The 22,924-nt window shown below is 32.1% G+C and overlaps 1 protein-coding gene and 1 long non-coding RNA gene across 2 annotated transcripts in view; one reads left to right on the forward strand and one right to left on the reverse strand.

Annotated features, from left to right (window-relative positions):
• Nucleotides 1–22,924, reverse strand: part of LOC149480186 (hemicentin-1-like) — a 169,086-nt gene that overhangs the window by 137,949 nt on the left and 8,213 nt on the right. The gene's annotated exons all lie outside the window — the stretch shown is intronic.
• On the forward strand, nucleotides 14,729–15,670 carry LOC149480188 (uncharacterized). The gene is made up of 3 exons (XR_016317118.1): nucleotides 14,729–15,304; nucleotides 15,431–15,492; nucleotides 15,567–15,670. It is a non-coding gene; the product is annotated as an uncharacterized LOC149480188 (long non-coding RNA).

Genomic DNA, 22,924 nt, shown 5'->3' on the forward strand with positions numbered 1-22,924 from the left:
TAGTTGCCTTCCACGGTGTGTGATTAATCGAGAACCCCAGTGGGTATGTTTTGCGTTCCAATCCCCACCGCAAATAAATCTGGAGCCCAGAAGGGCGAAATATTCTATGTAGTCATTCTTGGTTATCGTGTGTCTTGGTGGGCAATACACTGCAGAAAAAGTTGTTTCAGCTTTTTCACTGATCATAACATTTGTTGAAGTTGCCTGTATCTTATCTGTACGGTATTGTTCTAGTTCGTAATGTTTAATGTTGCTTTTTATTATTACTGCAGTTCCGCCGTGACTATTACCTGAGGGATGGTTAGTTGTGTATACTGTGTAGTTTGGTATTTTAAAGTAAGATTTTGCGGTGAATCTTGTTTCAGAAATTAACGCTATATCGATTTTTTCTGTTTTAAGAAATGCTAGAAATTCACGACGGCGTTCAGTTAAGCCGTTGGCATTCCAAGTGACTATTCGAATGGAATTAATCATTTTGTTATTAGGCTTGACACTAGCTGGATCATACGATCCATCATATTGTCCATCATGCTAAGCATGATTTGTTGGAATTTAGCGAACATTTGTTCTAGTCTGTCGGAAGGGTTTTCAGTTTCATATAAATTCTTGATTGGTCGATCTTTTGTTACATCTGCATAGCTTCTCTTCTGTCTGTAATTAAACTGTCTTGGATTAGGTCTTGGTTGTTCTTGTGTTTTTGTGTCAGTAATAGACTGGGTTGGGATTTATTTTATGTTTAATTTGGTTTTTAGTAGTCTTTCCTTATATTGTTTATATTTAATGCAGCCCTTATAGCTTGCAGGATGCTTTTCTTGACAATTCGCACAAGTGGGATCTGTTTCGGGTGTTTTAGTGCATACAGAAGTGGGATGTTCGTTGCCACATTTAACACATCTGAATGGTCTAAGGCACTGGTTTTTGGTATGTCCAAACCTTTGGCATCTTTTACATTGCATTATTTCATTTTTCTTATAGGGAGCTTCAAATGCAACTTTCATTTGGCATAAATATTTTAATTTGAATATTTCTTTATTATTTTTGTTTGGTTCTAGGTCCACAAAAAATACAGGTAATGCTTTTTTGGTTGATCTATGTAAGATATTTACTATTTGTCTAACTTCATGACCTTGCTCTCTTAATTCTTGCTTAATTAGAGAAATGTCTTCAGTTGCATGTAGTCCTCGTAATACAACTCTGTATGCTCTCTCACATTTTAATTTATAAGTGTAATGCGATATATTATTTTTGATGAAGTGTTCTCGGATAGCTTTGTAAGTTTGAACATCATTTGGCATTAACTTAATAATATGCCCTGATCTTAAAGTTGTCATGTTGTATGATTTGTTATCCACAATTGTATTTAAAGTAGCTTTTAATGCTGTGACATCCATGACTCCAGTCACGAAAATTGGTTCAGGCTTAGGTACATATTCCACATCCTTGTCAGGTACTTCTGTTTCCTCATCAGTTAGAATATCGTATTTGTTATGTGTAGGTACATTGAAGATTGAAGACGTGTGCCTTGATTTCTTTATGTTCTCATTATCTATTGGGCTTGTTTCTTTTCGTTTTTGTCTTATGAGAGGTACTTTGTCATTCTGCCACTGAATCGAACTGATCACTGTACCTTCTCTAGTGTCTAATTTCTCATTTTCTATTTTATTGTCTCCAGTTTTATTTACTGTTGGTAAACTGTTACTACGATTTCTAATGAAGATATTTTTATTTAATTTTTGCTGTATCATATTATTCTTAGGACTAAAATTTTTTTTGGGTGGTTTCGCTCATATTGTTCCCACGAGTAAGGACGAACTAAGTAGTCACTTGAAGGGTGACGCCTATTCCTCCAAGAAGGCTCCATACAACAACGTTGGCCGGGTCCGTTGAGGTTGGCGCTATCAACTTGCTACCTGCAAGCCATTCATCCTTTCGGCGCGTATCCCACCTTAGGATTAGGGTGAATTTTTAGAGAGGCTTTCTACCTCGTGACACGGGCGATTAAGCCAATGCCCCCGATCCCATGACTAGACCATGAGATTGCGGGTTGAGGAGGTCATTTCCTACCCCCATCATAACTTGTTTCTTAGGCAGGTTGCATCGGGTTAGTTACCGCCGCCCGAGACTCGGCGTTGTTGCTCGTTTAGCACCACCCAGGGGAGACGTGTAGGGTGAGTCTAGGAATAGATGGTAAATCCTACGGACGCGAGCAACTTCCTCCCCCAAATACCGTAATAATTACAGTTTTATGTTTAAGTATCAAAGAAAAAGTACTTTCTTGTGTCAGAAATGTTGACAAGCATATTACCAATAACATAAACGCGAAAAGAAAAAAAAATCAAAAGCTTTCATCTGACTTATGGTCTACTTATATGGAAATGGAAAACTTACTTCAAACTTCCATATTCCATTAATAATTGTGTGAAGTATTTAAACCTAACGTCCTTCTCTATCTAATTTATGTCTAATATTTCCCATGTCCTCATACATTATAAAACACTACCCAAGAACTATCACGCTTAAAACCCGTACCGTAATGAACTTTTGATTGAACCCAGCGACATTAACAACGCACTCGCACATGGTATCCACAATAAATATCACTATTACATTGTCATTACCCAGTTACCCGGTCGGTAGTAACTTGCAGATCATTTGGCAATAGAGCGCTCGCAAACTATACTAATTGCCTACCGTTTGATATCGCTAAAATCCATGTTTTGAGCGCTTGGTGCGTGTGTGATGAGCGGAGCGTTTGGTGTGAGGTGGAGGCGGGAGCGGGGAATGTTTTTGTATAGAGCCCAAGAATTAGGTCAGTAGATAACTTAGTAGGTCATACAAATCTTTAAAACTAGAAAAATATTTAATATAGCTAAGTCTAGTTCTTAATAATGAGTATAATTAAAACAGATAGAGAAAGTTTTAGCTAATAAAACACTAGAATTTAAACCGTTGACAAAATTGTTGCCAACACTTTTGAGTCAGAACGTAATTTGAAACTCTTAAGAACTCCATGTACCTTTGAAATGATTCAATGCTTTGCATTAATTGATCATTTCAATTATAAAATCAATTTCAAACAACTATTTACAATTGAACCCTCTACTGCTCTATCGCTCATGGCATATTCCCCATCTGTTATCTGTGAGCGTTCCACCTCTATCACTAATGGCACGCACACACAAGCACGTGATTATATACCAACTCGTGATACGATCGCACAGATAACATTATGTTGTGCGGGTTTGTATAATTTGATTATTTCAGCACACCACTTCAGGTGGTCGAGTGGCGCTATTGTAAATTTCGTTCATTGGATTAGAACGTAATATGGGATCCTGGTTTTGCGAATTAACTACGTATTGCTTTCAAGTACTTGAATTATTGAGTTTACGCGTTAATTAAAGCTAAAAATATTTAATTTAATTTTAATTAAATTTAGTGTATGGTTGATTTATTAATTTATGCAGTTTAACCACTTATTATTTTTCACTTATTTTCACAATGCTAGTATAGCTACGCAAAGTAGGTACAATGTTACTTAATACAACACATTTGTTTCAAGGTGATTTCGAAGACGGTAGTACAAGTAACATAAAAGGCACGCATTTATACTACCCTTCATAATGTTTTTTATAAGAAATTTATATTATGTATCAGCTATTTAACCAAATTAATCAAATTTTACCATCCCTGTTCCCATCAAGCACACAATCATCATTCAACTACAGAACAATCTTCAATATAGGTTTTCCTTTATAGTTGTCATCGCATGTTATCAAGGTCCACACAACACAGCTATAGACCATAGCCTATTGCCTATAGCTCTAATAGAGAAGCCTCAGTGCACTAGGCTGACCCAATTCGAATTGATTGATTTCTTCAGACCTATCGACTTCCTTGTGATGAAAATTTATAGGGACAAATTAATTAAAAAACTTTATTATTGGTCATTGTAGCTTTTTAAATTATTGGGTTAATGTTATTTATAATAATTATAAGTAGACTTGGAGCTATTGCAACGAAAATTTTATCGAATATAACTTTACGCCGAATATCTCTTAAATCACAAATGATTGTGAACAATGTATTAACCAAGTTAACTTAATTATCTCAGTTAAGTTTAGCATTAAAATACTTTGTAATAACTATTTAGATATTTACACCGTTTGGTTATATTTCTGTAATACATACAATCAAACAAACACTAAAAAATGTACAAAATTGAAGCAATCCATCACGAATCCCATTACAAACTCCCGCAATCTCTTTCACAATCGCTACTAAAATTATAATTCACCTAAAAAGGGGATGAATAAATAAGGTGGTGAGTTTCCGCGTAATTTCCTTGCTACATACATTAATGGCTACATTATCCACACTCGAGCAGATTGTAATCGCGAAACGATGAAGCAATTAGAGGGTTAAAAACCGTTGGAACCCGCCCGAGGATACATGTCTTTTTAATTTGAAGGCTTTATGGTTGCGTGATGAATTTGTAAAGGATTTTTTTGATTGCGACGTCGTTGTTTAGAATTTTTATTGGTTCGTGTGATTTTCGAAATTCATATTTATTTGAATTAGAATTCCGCTTTGTTGGTTGTGCTATAGATAGAAGATTAATACAATACGGGTTATAGTCACTTATAGTTGTGTTATCACGCAGGTCGCACACATTTTTCTTATATATATAACATAAATCTAAAGAACACATTACTTATTGAATACATTATAAGAAGAAAATATTCGGAATATAAAAGTAAAAATAATTGCCGATTTGTTCATATTCGTGTAACAAGTATTTATATTTAATAAAGAAATCCACAATACACGATATTTCTTGATAAAAATCAAAGCTTTGAAAGCACAAATCACGGCGAGTTAGCAGAAACGGCGGCATTGTTAATTTATGATGAATCGTCCACCTTCGTGACTTGTGGCGTCGGGGCGTGTTCTTAGCTTAAATATCTCCAATAACTTAAATATAGGTGTATTACATATTATTGTGCTATATCGATCCTATCTTGTTCTAAGAATTTAACGAAAACTAAGGTGTGGTGGAAATGTAATACTTAGTTGAACGTAAAATTTTATACGAAATTCATGTCTTTTAATTTGTGCATATTTAACGATAGAATTGGAAGCTTTGAAATAACTTACGATAAGCAGATTGTTATCTATCAATCACACGAATGAAGAAATTATATAATTTAACGTTAAAATAACTGGTTGCCTGGAAGAAATCGCTCTTTAGCGATAAGGCCGCCGTTTGTTACAATGTATCCTAGGTTAAGTCTCAATTTGTAATTCATCTAGAGCAATAGAGCATAAATAAATAAATAAATAACATTTCTGGTGTACCTGGTAATAATTCTATTCGTGATATTGCACTTATATAAATATCGTTCTACATAAATTTATCTATACTAATATTATAAAGAGGAAAGCTTTGTATGTATGTATGGTTTTCACGCATAAACTACTGGACCGATTTTGATGAAATTTGGCACAGATAATGTTTAGACCCTGAGAAAGAACATAGGCTACCTTTTATTGCGAAATATGTACCACGGGTGAAGCCGGGGCGGACCGCTAATATTTAATAATGTGCAACAAATAATTTTAAAATATAATTATTCTTTATACTTACTTAAAACAAGTAAGGTTTTCGATATCATTGTTAAAAATACTTGCTATAATTATAATTTGATTCTATCACATTAAAGTAATTGCTAAAAGTCATCCACAATGCAATTAAAATCCTCCTCAAATCAAGTATGCTTCATTTCACAAAGTTACATCTTAAAGCCCCGATCTGAACCGTACGTGGAACACGAGTAACAAATACGAAGGTTTAAAGATGAATTTAACTGAACCGCGTGTGTCTCATCCCCGCTATGATGTATGGAGCGCACGTGATCTGACTGTAACCGACTTTAAACTTTACACTTTAAGTCAGTCGATGGGAGGAAAAAGGTGTGTTGTTATATGGGTTATGTACACAGTTATGTCATTATATTGATAGTTTTTTTTAGTATTAGGTGCAATAAAACGATATTTGAATTGCTGTTGTATTATTTTTAATTTGGAATAACGAAAAAGACAAAGATTCACATTGAGTACTAAAATAATAATGTTTTACTTACCAATTATTTGCATAAGTAAATTCGTCTAAATTAATCTAAATAAAGTTTTCAAACCCTCGATCTTAGGTACTTAGCTCGATAACTTCCTATCATAATTTGACAAATGAGGTACAGTAGGCGTCTCAATTGTCCGCCGGTTATGGTCAAGTCACGGCCTATGTCACGTCACATTAAATTTAATAGAGCCCTCTACAGTATTAGGATGGTTTCCTACACAATTTATTTATTGTCTCTGCTTGTTTTAGATTTTGAACGTACATGTTATCATTTAAATTATTTTGTGACATAACTCTTATTAAATTTACAAAGATATGACCAAAAACACATCATTCCGTAAATAGCGTGACCAAAAATGTACCGAAAACATTTCCACACAGTACACAATGTCTACTAAAGCAGCAATAATTATCACAAAACAAACGAGATAACACGAATGTTCAGATGAATCTCGATAGCAGAGGTCGTGTCATCGCTATGTTGACGTCAGATACAGGCATGCTCTTTGCGTTGTTATACCACGGCTAGTGGCTACTATTTTATTTATTTTTTGCATTTTTTTATGTTGTAAAATAAATGTTGTTCTTTAATTCTTTTGTGTAATTCTTCTATGTAAGTTATATTCATTCATTTTTAAGATTTTATGACTTACATTAGTATTATTTTTTGATAAATGATTACCAAATGGTAAGTACATCAATGTTTTTTGTAACAGATAATTAATTTGTGAAATTTAAACATATACTTACTATAATATCATTGTAAACGTAATTGTTATTGTACAATACTCCATAAAAGCAATAAACCGTAACAATGAGGAACTACAAATTAAATATTGAGACTATAATTGCTTCGATTATTTTTAAATTGATGAAATTGATGAAAATTACGAAGCACCAACAACAAAATAAAATACATTATATTATATAGAACGTAGCGATCGTTTCTCAACTCAAACGGCCCACACACTAATTAAAATATTTTTTGTGTAAATAAAATAGAATTCGCCGCCGAAATTTCCGCTTGAACAATCGTATCGCAGAAACAAATTCCCCATTCTCGTAAAGTAATTATCAGCCAAGATTGGGCGACACGCCATTTTCAGTTATTTACAGCGAATGTAATTTTATTCTACGAACAAATTGTGGCTTTGTGACGCCTTGACAACGAAGCGAAACCTAATTTCATTATAAATTCTTCCCGAATGATCTGCGAAATTCTGTTTATGCGTGCTGAAGCTTGCGTGCTTTTTATCGGAATATTTGCTATCTCGTTGTTTAAATAGAACCAAAGGTGTAGTCACAAATAAGTTTGATGTTTAAAAATAACATTATAATATGATTTAATATGTGAGTAAAAATAATCTTCAAGATCCCCAAAATACTTACATTAAGAAAGGTACTATAAATATATCTAATATTTAAATAGCACTGTTATATGAATGATAGAAAGAAAGCTTGTCAAGGACATAATATAAATAAACACTGGAAAAGCTCTATCAAAAAGGCTTAAAAGCTATACATAGCAAAGCCAGTGTGTAATTCCTCAACCCACGCAAATATTACTACAACCTACGATCTTATCATGATACAATAACCAGATAATTACGAACTAAACACAATATATCGTACGTAATTATTTACTCGTCTTTGTTAAACCGCGAAGCTATCAATTACGATTATCTGACTATCTCTACAATGTGGGGCTCGTCATACGTCGTACACATACTTTGAGATAATAAATCTTGATAATTAATTAGCTTTTCAATACTAAGTTCCGCGAGTGACGCATCAGATAATGTCTATCGTATCACTTTGTCGATTGACGTAGTTGAATTGTTCGATTCAGTAGTATTATTGTATCGAAGCAGTGTTGATTTAGTACTCATTAGTTGTAACTCAAACGTATGATCATCTCTTCTTTTATAATATTATTATATTTCACTTTATTGTGTTATGAAGGTTCTACATAATTATGTATACTTAAATTATAATTACTTCATGAACATAATATGTGTGAAAATAATTATTATACAACACACCTTTTTTTTTCTCCTCGCATTTCTTGTTCAGCTCTATCTTCATATTTACAAGCCAATTACCTACCAGATATTATTGATACACATACTTTCACAGCGCATATCGCACTCACATCTCCTACCAATTGCATAATCATTGTACCATGACTAACATAAGGTAGCAATAGCCAACTGCCAGTCTTACTAAACCCACCCACCATCTAACTACCAACCTAACAATTAATAACAGAGCACATCGAACTCACAACTGCTACCACACAGAACTAGCAAGTGCATCATCATTACCCCACGACGAACAGTGACGATAGCTTGCTCCAAATTCCGTAACACTAAAGACAGGGCGGGGCGGGGCGGAGTTGTACACAATTTATATCTAGCGCCGCTTACAAATCTTCGGTAAGCCACACTCCAAACAGTTCACTTTGTTGAAATTCATTGGATTTATGTTTATTAAGACGATATAAGATAGCGTGCTGTGTCGTTCTTGCTTATTTGTTACTGCAAACATTATGTAATCTAAATGTTTTATACAGCTGAAAAACAATTCTATTGTTGAATGAAAAACAAATAACGATGATCATTTATTGAAGAAGTAATTTGTACTAAGAGCGTAGCGATTTATCACAGGCAATTAATTGCGGTTATTTCTATTCTAATTTTGTTAAAAACGACGTAGGTTTTAACAAATAAGCAAAGGAAAAATATCAACAAAATTTTAATGAAGGAGCAATACGGATGTAGTCATCCGTATTGCTCCTTCATTAAAATTTTGTACGAGTTATTTAAAAAGTCATTCATTTAAAAAGAAAGCAACACAATCTTACAAGCAGATGGTTTTTATCAAACAGTAATTAGCCCCAGCATGTATAAACACTTTCTATCAATATCTTATAATAACCAATGATTTGTCCCCAATACGGAAGGCTCAGAGGCTGTTTATGCAGATCTCATGTCATCGTTATCTGTTACTCACGAGCTTATATACTATACAATATGTGCTGGTGACACTAGTTCCATGTGGAATGGTGCTTGATTAGCTATATACTCGTTCTATGTGAGATTTGGTATCCGTATGAGTAGGTATTATATATTCTGGAGGATATTAAGAAATGATTTGTGGTAGGTTTTAGTGCTAGAAACTTCCTTACCTATAGAAAGATAACGAAGTTATGAAATGAAATGAAATAAATTTATTTATCCATTTCATGTTTTACAATTAATGAACGACAGTGAGTCCCATCTGTTATTTAACGTTTCTAATTTGGCTATTGTTATCATTAAGGAATACGTTTAAATGATATAGTTTCATTGTTAGTTGGTATTTAACATTATCTACGACGTCTACAGCTTCTACAACAATAGCTAAAATTCTCGTAGACTGCGTAGCTCCCGCGTAGCAGTCGCGTAGCTCTTTTACGTAGAGATAAATAGATGTTAATAATAATATGTTCAATAATTATATTACATAATAACAAAGGCTATACTATAGTATCATCATTTTATTTATTATATCTTATATTTATTGAAATGTTCCAATGTAGAGTTTTACACAATATTTTCCACATCTGTTTCACTCATAAATTTTATATTTCACGCACGTGACGAACATCTAAAGTCTAGACTATGTTTCAAAATGTAAAATAGAAAACTTTAAGTTTGATTTAAATCTCAAAACAGAAAGCCCTCAGCACTAATGAATAAATATGATATTTTAGCATGTTTTATTAAGTAATTATAAAATAAAGCTAACAAACCATTAGGGAATCTTTCGTGCGCGCACAAATTAGTCATGATCATGTAAATAAAGCCAAAATACGCAGTTTGTAGACAACGTAATTTGTAGCACGGCTTCACGGAATGCCTACATTAATTATTTGACCTAAATTCGTTACACGGCTGCGACGGAGAGACAAATGTCTTCGATATTTATATATAAACAAATTACTTTGATACCTTCGCATTACTTCTCCTTATTTTATGATCGCTTTATCTGGATCGGACAACAGCAGGAATAAAAAATGCTTCTTTGCAAATTCCGCCTCATTATCGATGTATTTATATTTTCAAATATTAATGAACATCTTTACGTCAAAACGAAACTTACAATATTTTTTCTTTATTAAGATTGATTTGTGTATACAAAGTTTTAGCCATACAAGAACCGATATTGCGTAGTAGTAGTAAATACATTTGAACATAAAGATTTTCTTATTGATAATATTATTTTAGGACTATATCCGAATTTTCTACGTAGAGATATTTTTTGCTAAATATTCAACCTCTATAATGTTATATAAATCATAATATCGTTTTCAATATACAGACCTAAAACCAAATTAGTATTTACGAAGACTACATCAGCTTTCCCACAAATAAAATTCAGTATAAAAAGTAATAAACTTTGCCTCTTCTTAAAATTACTATTATAAGCATGAAAGTTTGTAAAGATATTATGATGGATGTTTCTTATTATTTTACGGAAAATTTCCACGGTAAATTTTGTAATATTACTATACTTAATATTTTACTTTAATCAAGACTATATTTTAAGAACTGTTTAGCACAGTAATACTTGTCATTATTATCATTTTATCGAAGGACGCTCTTTTGATAAGAACAAAAATATTTCATAACAATGGACGATACGCTAACTATAAAATTAGATTGATAGATATAATTTTATAGTTATCGAGACCCATACAAATATAATAAATAACGACGTTGTGTCAAATACCTCATCCCAAATTATACATTACGTAAGACTCCAAAATGATTACAGCAAACAATTTTTAACATCGTACACCCAAATACACCTCTCAAGGGCATAAAGATTCATGGCTGAACATTCAGAAGGCGTCTATCTTTGCAGCTTTATACTGACTCAGAAATCTTAGCGTCGATTAGCACAATATAAATGACGTCATCGGAAGTTAGCAGGGGAACCTTTCGTGAACAAATGAAAACATTTTTAACGCTCCCTTCGCGGGGACACTGCCTTTTTAAGATTTAAGCTATTAAGGCTGAGCTGCAAAACCTTGATTTTAATTTTCAGATAAATTGATTACGTTTTCTTTCAATTTTTACTTAGCTTTTATAATCATCTTCATTTTATGAGACTTCGTTATTACTGAATTTACATAATGCTGGAATTGTGGATAGATGGAATACGATTTTAGGTTAGACTCAGATTTATTATGATTGTAAACTAGCTAGTGGTTATTCACACTTTTTATTGGTTCTTTAAGCTATGTGGGATTTAAAAATGTTTTTGGCTTTCAATCTTATAATTAATAAATACAATTCCTATATCCATATTCTAACGTAAATTTCATAATACGCATCTATTATTTAAGAACCTCAATTGAAATTGTAAATCGTATTTCCTCGTATTTGGAAGTAAACATTAGAACTTGCACGTCCACGCAACTCGAACCCACCGTTATAATATCATTAGGAAGACAATCGCGGAATAATTTGGCTATTTACTTAGGAAACTGTACTAGGAACAGTTACAGTAACTAGGTTGAATGCTTCCAAATTAGATGCCCCAAAAAACCGATAAAAAACATCGCTAACATGTTTACAAACTCGACGCGGGTAATAAGTCAAAACTTTTTTGTTATTCCCTCCAGTGGTGTTGAAATCGGCACATTTACTAAAGTGTCCCCAACTTTTTCCATATGAAGTTCGCTTAGTGGGACTTACTTTTATAGTTCGCCTTTGTAGCGCCGAACGCTCTGCTTATGTTGATGCTCGTATTCTGTTATGTTATTGTGATGGTTCTAGATTTATGGATGTTTTAATGGTTTGATTTAAACGCATATGTGTATTTGTTACACATTATTTAATTGATTTTGGTTGTAAATTTACTAGATTTGAGTCTTTATAATTGTGTGAGAAATTTCCATTTCTTTTATTTCATATAAAATTGTCATGCATTTTGAAACATAATAATATATTCATTTTCGGTGTATATGTGATGACCATGTTACAATGAAATAAATAAAAATATAATTTTCTTTACTACAAACATTAATTTTCATAATACCATAAAATTATTATTCAATCTGTAAAAAAAAAAAATTAATACAAATTAAATTTCGCTTCACAATTAACACTTTAAATTCCAATTAATTGCCGCAGCCACATAACAGAAGCAAAATGGCAATTATAAATTGCAAATTAAGTTACGGAAAATTCGGAATGCTTCTATCAAGTTGATTTATCGCTAAACAATCGGGGACTTCGCAATGCTTCGGAAATTTCGAGAACTTAACAAAAGGAAGACGCTAATGAAGTCAAGGGTTAATTTTCAACTCCTTGTGGCTTCTGAAAGCCACATAGTTACATAGTTTTAGAGTAAATCTACAATGGTTAAGCATCAATTTTAAATGGGATTGTCAACCGCTGTATGCTTTGAATTCATACGGGTCTTGTTGTTGATATTATAGGTCCGATATAGGCGTGTAAAATTGAATGATTTAATTCAATTGTTGGTTTTCATAACGGTTTCTTTTTTGTGTGCCATCTATGTAGGTGCACGTCTAACTAAAAGAAGCCTGTATCCTTTTGTGGATAATAATATGCGCTTAAAATCGGTTTCACTTAGTTTAGAGCATAATTCTCAGCTCTTGTACACACGTATTCCTCAAGCGCGGAACCAAGAAAGCGGTTATTTCCACAGTCAAACACGTGTTCATAATTATTAATTTAATTATTAACGTACCATTACCGTATCGTTGTGGCCTATTTATAGAAATGTATTGTGTTATCGGAACGTTGCTAATCAACCATAGCTAAGGATTAGAGCCTATAGATGAAAGACGTATTATTAGGTGTTCCAGATTCTCGTCAATAACAAATTACCTCATAGATTTTCCAACATACCAGCAAAACTATCAATAATATTTGCTTGTATACATAACTATGTTAATATTTACCATACCATGGGTGCCTAAGTTTCACATTTGTTTTAGTTGTGGTTTTGAACGCTTAAAGGAGAGCTTTGAAATATTTGAAAGGATATTGTTTGTACAAGAATATTATGATAGAGTGCAATAATATTATGTATGATAGAGTGCAATAATACACGATTTCAATATTACTCGTGTATGTTTTATAGTAAAAAAAAATTGTTTCTAGAAATCGTCATTTATTACAATGCAATTAATTCAATATTAGGAAACTTTCAAAAGTTTCTTACGTCATTAAATAGCGAGACATACCACCATAGGCGTCGCCGTGACAACAAAAGTCAAAGGTCACATATACGTTAACAAAACCTATTTAACTTAGCAAGTATCCTTGTTTACATAATTCAGAGGGATAGACAAAACTCGCGGAAGGATGCGAGGAGCCGTCAGCCATAAATAAGGTCACATTGTTATTGCTCTTTTGTTTATTGTCCTAGTGTCGATGCTACTGAATATTTAATGTTCTATTTGTTGGCCAGTTTAATTTCAACGATCTGTGGCCTTGGTGCGTTTTGAGTTAGTAATAATATAACTACATGGAGTTATTTAGAGTGAAAAGCGTTACAGCTTTTAAAAGCATTTTTATGTTATGAGTTATGATGATTTTGATATTATGTATCAAGCCTAAATAGTCAAATATTTTATAATAAATTCAATCGAGTACAATTTCTATTAAAAGTACTTTTTTTGTGTAAACCAATGCATTAAACGCTTACATAGAGGGTGCAAATCAGGATGGCAAAAAATAAAATTAAATAGGAACGAAGAAAGTCACGAGTAAAACAGTAATCATGTTTATTTATTACGAGGAAAATTGGATCATGTATTTAATTAAACCAATAAAGAACAATAACTAGTTGAATTGCGGACGTAGATTGAAGTTTTTATAGTTTCTTCCGTACGGACTTCCTTATTCGTTAACTAAAGTCCTAAAAATGTTTATGACTTTGGACATAAATTATTACGAATGTTTGAACGTAAAATTAATAAAATAAAATTTTGAACGAACCACGTGTTTTAATGATTGGTTAAAATGAAAATACTAAAACAATGAGCAAAATAATAGAGTCGGATATTATGAATGAATGAATGAATGAGAACTTTATTGTGCACACCAAATTACAGACATTATAGAAGAAAGGATTGTGAAAACTAAACTGTATTAGCAGAGGCTGTCTCAGGTCAAACCAATGAATAGCTACTAGGTAAATATAAAAGTTAAAAAAAGTGTAAATTATGTGTTAACTGGCTTGTATAAAATACACAGGAGATTTTTAAATGAAAATATAATATTAAGCATGTGCAAATTAAAATATGATAATTTAGCCTCCGTTTAATTAACCCTTAATATCTATTCGTAACATCGTTTATGTTGAAACACAAAATATTATATTAAATGTAAGATTTACGTAATAATTTGAGGTTTATCTGAGCGAAGAAACTCTTATCTTTGCGCAGACCCAAGTCTGGACCAATTTTACTTCTTTATCTGTGAATAACAGATTATACCATTAATATTGTTATCTAGCAACTTGACCGGGCGCCGCTCGGGTCAAAGAACGTTTTAAAATATATTTAAGGTGATGAATTAATTTTTCTAACATTTACGGCCCTTTTTAAACCTTCGTAATTTTTATATTATTAAAGTTGTCGTGATGAAAATTCTTGACAAGAAAGTTCAATAGTAACACAATACGTCTACCGTTTTAGAAACATGATTCCATGATATTTTCTCGATAGAAAAAAAATACAAAGTTCTCATTGTTATTTTTTTATAATCTCTGGCATCTTCAAAATAACAAACGTAAAGTTACGACTTTTTGGATATTAACTATAAAACATACAACCTATACGTCTACCGATTTAGAATTTTGAAATATGCGATGGTTTTGAAATAAACAAGAAATACTTGAAATTAGCGCGCGACCAGCCAATATAGCGAGAGCCGCCCTGTACCTTCCTACCCCGATCGCTGCACGAGTCATTCCCGCTACGGCCGTCACACGGGGAACTTGTGTCGCTCGCGCAATCGTAAAAAAGGGTGACAACACGATAAGACAAAATGAGACAAATGGGGACAATAAAGAAAATAAGAAGAAGAAACATAAAGGTTGGAGGAAAAAGAATGCTTACAATTGGAACAAATTAATGAAGTAAGTTGGTTTTATTTTAAATTTGATGATAATTGTATTATAGACGATGTTTGATATGTACCCCTGTTTTAAGTACATAACGAATGTGTAAGATTTTTTCATTTATAGCATAGATAATCTTTTCAGAAATCCGGAATCCAGAAGGAAAATAAACCCACTGATTGTTCACAATGTGAACCCACTCCTTCGTAAGTACCTTTATTCAGTCAAAAATGTATGTTATCAACGTTCTACTGGTTTTATCGCATGATTCTATTTTTAGCAAAAAGCAACAAAGTGCAAAGAAATAAAAAATCATGGTGAACTTAGTGGAAGTATGGCGGACATAATATGGAACAGGAGCTCATTGGAGTAGTATTATATTTAAAAAACACACGAAATAATTTCAAGAATTACATTTCTTAGAAGGTGGTAGATAAGTATGTTGTATAAAGAATTTGATGTTGATATTTATTTCATTTATACTTACTACACCTGTGCGGGAAATTGCTTAGTAATAAAACAGGTTTATATTCATATTTACATAGTAATGTGAGTTTTCATTTCGAAAAATTTTGTGTAAGTATATTAAATTGAGTTCCTGGGTGATCTGACATGAACCGATTTGGGTGAATATTTGTGTGCACATTTCATTTTTGTGGGATGATTGGTTGATTCGCTTTCACATTAGCTAATATTATGTATTTTTGTTGTTAGAAAGTAAACTTAATTTAATGTTTATAATACATTATTATTGGTATAAATAAGCCAGTGTTCGTCTCACATTGCTGTACCTGCCTACCTACCCTACCAGGGCCTAACTTTGTTCTGGCTATTTTATTTTGATTATTTGTAATGAATAATTACAATTATAATAGAGTGCAAAAAATAAATACATGCGTCAATATATTTTGTGTTTTATTAAAACAATTTTTTTATTTAAAAAAATATCATTCCGACCGCGGCTTTGCCCGCGTGGAATTAGGTTATATCGTGAATCCTGTTTTATCCCACAGAAGTGTTCAGTTCGGATAAAAAGTATCCTATGTGTAAATCCAGGCAATTAGCTATATTTTATCAAAATTGGTAATGTAGTCTTGACGTTGAAGTAACAACTAACAAAAAAATATACAAATTAACATCCAAAGTTTCGCATCAGTTTTACTGTATTAGTGATATCTTCCACTCTTGACTTTGACTGAGAAGAATTAGGGTTTATAACTTCTTTCAGAAATAGTACCTTTCATTTCTGGGCATGATGTAATATCTACGTCAGCATCAAATTCTATCTAAATCAATTCAGTAGTCCGCGTTATTGCACGCCTCATAAGCGAAGCGTTGAGGTGGGTACTACTGTCACTTCGCGCAAAACATCTGATTTTTCAAACTTAAAATGTCTTTATGTATCATACATTGCACTTGTAAGATAATACATACACACACATATTAAGAACAAACACTATTTTTAACGTTCATGATATTTTTGATGTCATTTTTGTTATTTAAACTAGTTAAAAAACAGTTTAAAAAAGTTCTGTCTTGGACGTCCGTGTGTCTGTATGTGCGGATCCTTTTTCTTGTTAACACGATAGCGACCGAAATACTTTACTAATCGAGTCTTTTTTTTTCTCTTACGCTTGAGTATGCTCAGGAATAGAACCCTTTCATTTTTCAGGGTCTGATTCGATGTGGTTTAATTGTTATTAAATAAACAAAAATAATAATTAATAAATATTTATTAAAAAAAAATTATGAGGCGTGCACTTTTGGATTTTCCAAATTATTGTTTATTACTCTGAAAAAATGAAATGGTACTTCATTTTTTCAGAGTAACAATATTTTTTGTTATTTTAAAGATTATTTATAACCTGTATTATTTTGTGATAAAGTAAACATTACGAAATAATAATAATTATTAATAATGTCTAAGTAGTTGTTGGAAAGAAGATTATTTGTTTATAAGCAAGAAAATAAAACCAATAAATCAACAATTGAATAAATGTATAACAATATTATAACTGTATGACGACTCCATACATGTTTGTCCCGAGTCGGCCAGCGGCAGCGCGGCGAGTTTGCAAGAATGACTTCGCGCACACCGGCGTTCGCGATAGCGAGCTATTAGACTCCGCCCGCCAAGCAGTGGATTTTTTTTTGTGTATCGTCTTAAGTAGTTATTAATATCTCAATGCAAGCGGACACATTCAACTAATCGTTAAAATGTATTAAGATTGTAATATGCCGTTTTCTCAATTCAAAAATTTCATGACGAGGAGTAAGTAATAATTAAAATAACACAACTTTCTTTTATACCTTTAAAATCAATATCATTTATTCCATATCCAACCATACAAACAGCTATACTTCATTATTTATGAAAAGCTTATGAAAAACTTTCCAGAAAATTAATTACCGAATTCATTTCACGTAATTTTCATTTCTTTCCAAGAAAGAGAAATTAAACACCCATGTGGCGCAAATGGGTTGGTTTCCATGGCAACGGCAATTAAAATTCGCAAGGAATATAGGTAATATTTGGGAATCCTTGTTTGTTTTGAACAACATTCGGGTGTGTTTTGACAGGCCGCTTCACCATATTGATTGTCCGGGATTCACGTATAGAAGAATTTATGGAATAAATTGTTGATACGGCCAGTCGTATGAAATGTATTTTTAAAAAAGGATGCAGAACACGAAGAATAAATTGCACGGAAAGCTGGATGCATTTATATTATACGTATAAAACAATATTTTGATTGAGGAGCGTATTGGTGAAATCGAATATGTGGACTAGTGTATGCCAATTAAAGGTATTTTAAAAACATAGAAATAGGAAGGCATATTTGAGATACAGTCAAATAAACGAAATCGACAAAATTGCATATGAATGAAAACAGAACAATATCATAATTTTGTAATAATATATTAGTCTCAGATTCTCTCGGGTTGACACTGGCGAAATAGTCATATCTGAATAGTGTAGCTTTCTGTAAGTAGAATTGTCATGATCAGTCGATAGGTACTTCCGAAGATAACCCTTCGAACAATGAACGTTAGAATCTATTATGATAATATTATGATTAAGGATAGTATAACTCACATTTTATTACCTACGAGTCAATCCGAATAACTATGCATTCAGAATAATACTAATAGAAACGAATTCGTAATCAGCGCCATCTGTTGGCGACACTTATTTACATGAAGCTAAAATGGTTATTTAACAGTCGTTCGCACCATCCATCATTTCGCAGACAGAGATTAGCGAACAACTGACGGGTTGATATTTCCTTTATTATTATACCGGCGTAATTACCTTTTGTTTGTGGGTCAATGCTGAGATCATACGCATTGATGATTAGTGTTGGCTGTCTTGTTTGTCGTTTGTTTGTAGCTTTGTGTAACTAATATATGTATGGTATGTTGTTGAGTTTGATAATAATAGGGACGATCGATACAAACTTGGATCCTGGAGATTTAAACAGTAGAGAGAGGTGGTTATTTTCTATTAATGCATATTGAATGTATTACGCACTAGGTACTCAAAAAATGTTTCTTAATCAATATTACGTGTCACCTTCATATTATCAACTTCTAATTAACTACAGATTCTAGTACTACTAAATGTAGTCAAATTAAGCAATTCGTGGTGGATAGTAATTAATAGGTACCTCACCTTGTGCCGTCGTTATCATCAATTATTATCATCATTCTTTCCTAAAAGAAAACTATGAGATGTTGTATTTTTCATACAGGTACGATGTAAATAATTCTGCTGATCAAATATTTAATTTAATTGTAAAATATTATATATTACTGGAATTCCTTTTCATTGGCGTATTGTTCAATTATTATGTAATTATTGTAAGAATAGCTATAAGGAATCAGAAATAAATAAATATTCGTGATTAACTGGTCAAAGTTAACAACTATACTGTTAACCGCACAATCCTAGAAGTTATCCTTTGACTAGTTCGGACTACAGGCTTCAAGTGATCTGTGTTCGCAGTCTAGTTGCGGTTTTGGTCATCCACGTTGCAATTTCGGAAACTTATGTCTGATTGGGTAAACACTAAACTTATTTTTATATCGAACCTTTTGTACTTACTATAACTAGTATCACTATGGTACTTGTAGTTCTAGCACAACATTAATTAATAAATTAATAATTAAACATTTAAAAAAAACTTAATAAAAACTTATTATTACCATAATCTACTTTAAGCAGTAAGAAATAAAGATAATGCTTTTATTTTCGAAATTTAGTAGTTCTCAAACAAGCATATAATGATGAAAACCGCAAATAATTTTGGATATTTTAACATTGTCACTATAATAACGGATATCATAACATTTATTGTATCCAAAATACTTATAATAAAAAGCTCTTGTAGACTTTTTCATGAAATAAGTAAATAACTTTATTCTGACCTTCGAATATTTTGTGTACCTACTTCGTTATATTTGCGTAATCACGTTCTGAATATTGATTTTCCATTACTTTAATATTTTATAAGAAAGTATATATGTTAAGGTATAGGTACTAATATAAGATTAGGCTCTTAAAATATAAAAAAAAATGTATAAAAATTAACGTAATATGAAATATCCGTAACTACGCTCACTTTCACTCGAACAGTCAAATAAAATGAAGCTTTCTAAATTCTAAATCCAACGCCCAAAAGTTCTAATAACACAAGAATTTAAAATACTAAAAAGCTAGCATATTCAGAATCCAGTTATCTTTTAACAGAGGAAATCTAGCAACCGTACTGGAATCCAACCAAAAGTCGTTTGGCAAAGACAAGCCCTCGTTATGCTGCTCACTGCCGGTATACCTGACTGCTGTCATCACCATAAAGATTATGGAATAACGGCTTACGATACTCGACGTGGATTTAACTATTAATCATATATTGTAGTGACATTTTTGTGCGTTTTTATGGAATTGAAGCTTTTTGAGCTTAAATTCCATATGCGTTGTAGGATATGCGTTGTAGGTTTAATGAACATTATAATCTACACTAATATTATAAAGAGGAAAACTTTGTTTGTTTGTTTGATTGTAATGAATAGGCTCATAAACTAATGGACCGATTTTAATGAAATTTGGCACAGATAATCTTTAGACCCTGAGAAAGAACATAGGCTTTTATTGCGAAATATGTACCACGGGCGAAGCCGGGGCGGACCGCTAGTATGTTATATTTTTTATTGTTGCATATTAATGGAACTGCATTTTTGACGATTAATTTACATATATAAAACGCAGTCACTTCTCTTGTTCCAATAGTTATTTAATTGATGAATTTATGAAAAAAAAATACTTACTTTAAATTTATCATCAGATTGAAATCATTTTTTGACGTGACAACGTCTTATAATTCGATAGCGCCGGCTGCACGCACGAAAAAACATGACTCATGCGGCGTTACCTCGCTCTGAGGCGTTCCATAGGCTTGAAGTGTAAGCGAGAGCGCGGAACGAGCGACAAAGAAGCACAATCGGACGTTGTCACGTTCAACCATCGTCAGTAAACCGACTTTACAGACAACCAATTTTTTTTTATTTAATTTAATTTTCATACCACGTAGCACGTGTATTAATCTGTGGCATTCGTAAAAGCGTGTTTAAGAATATAAAAAAAATGTAAGGCCTTTCCATTGAAATATTCCAATTTTACCTACTATTTGAACGATTTTTTTATCAAAGAGGCGTATTAGTACTACCTTTAGTAACTTGAATACAAAACAGGTCAACCGTGTGCTTTCAAAGCATTATTCATAAATATATTTTTTAAATATTGCCTAGTTTTATTTCGACTTACTAATAAAAAGTATTCGTTAGTAAAGTTGTATTTGGCATTATTCATGCCATTTTAAATCAATATTTTGCGTGGCTCTATAAATTAATGTACAAGTTTTAGATTTTTGTCTTTACATCACTCTGTAATTCTGTATATTTGTACATATGGGTATATTTACTATGCAAACGCTATTGTTTCAAACTTACCATTATAATATTCTATATTTGGTCCACATTGTAGGACTTTTTACCTCTTCACATCGCAGATCAAATTGTAATAATAGCAAGTAAAAAAACCTATAAGTATAATAATATACGTCAATTCCCATATTCCTTGATCACTTCACTACATACAATATGAAGTCGGTTAAAAAGAACCATACAATCATGAATCACAGTCATCACAACATTAAATTAATTCCACGATAAAATACAAACCAGTAAAGCCGTTCGTGCCTAAACAACGATCGCAACTGCTATCGATCAAACCATTGTAACAGACAAACCCGCGGGACAAATGCTGTGTGTGATTTACTAAGTGTACCTAGAAATATGATTATGCGTCATTGTTTGGATTCCTATTGATTTCGCATCTGTATGCAAATTTGAATAAAACACAATAAATTCTGTGTAAGCTGTTGTTTGTTTGTGGGTAACGGGATTTATAATGTGATGTTAAAGTTGAATGTTTTTGATTTTGTGTTGTTTTGTTGCGATGATATTACATATTTACTTTTAGTTAAAAAAATATTAGATAGCAATACTGATAACTATTTATTTTACATATTATGGCAATATGCTTTTTTAATTACACTCCTTTTATAGTTTTTTTTTTTATTTGGTTAGTGCCTTAATTAATCAGCAAGAACGAAAATAGGTAGAGTAATGGTAGAGCGCTATTTAAAATAACATTTTGCGCACATTTTCCCAGAATTTCCATTCAAAAAGACGAACGAAAATCGACTCTATACTATAATTATTATATGACATAAAGTCCCTTGAACATAATATACATCATACTATTGTGACGAAAAGTTTTCAAGAGAGCAGAACTTTCGAGAACATAATATAAACGTTGGACACACAGCTGTGTCCATTGAAACACGCCCAACTCAATTACTCCATATATTTTCCTTATAAAAACCTTTCTAATGTAGCCGTATTTATGTGAGTTCTGTATTGAAAAAACATTTCTGGGTTAAGTTTGGACGTTCCTTCATATTGTAATTGGTAGAAGTTTGTAGATCAATAGGTACAAAATTGGATTAAGTAGATATATTAACATAAGGAATCCTTTTTGTAGATAGAAAATTATTATCTGTTTGTAAATAATTCTTAGATACATTAATGTAACCAACTCAAAATCAGCTAGGCGACAATTGTAAAAAAGGGTTATTTTTAAATGTTACATGTTTCGATAACCTCGGCTATTTCTACTGAGTTTAAGTATTCTTAAACTTAGTAGAAATAGCCGAGGTTATATTTATAGCAAAACTATACAGATATTACTTAATAAAGCTATAAAAACAGCCAATATAAATATTATTCTAAAAATATCTGCTGTTATCATTCAATACCAATCGAATCGCAATAGATCATACTTCTATACAAGTGATGAACATTGAGAAAAGACTGTACAAGACTTCAAAATTCAAAGATATTCAAAATTGCTTTCACAATTACGTTACTTTAAAAGGTTTCCAATCGAAGCAATTTCTTCGTTTCCTTACCATCAAATGAGATCTAGGCTATAAAAATTTTGAAATAGGCTTAAATCGCGAACGTCTTCAAAAGGCTCGAAAACTCAAAGACATCGAAATACGAAACGAGAAATAA

Source organism: Colias philodice, chromosome 19 (assembly GCF_061535455.1).
Source record: "Colias philodice isolate Cphi_HAF_F1 chromosome 19, ilColPhil1 Martin Lab GWU primary, whole genome shotgun sequence".
Lineage (NCBI taxonomy): Eukaryota > Metazoa > Arthropoda > Insecta > Lepidoptera > Pieridae > Colias > Colias philodice.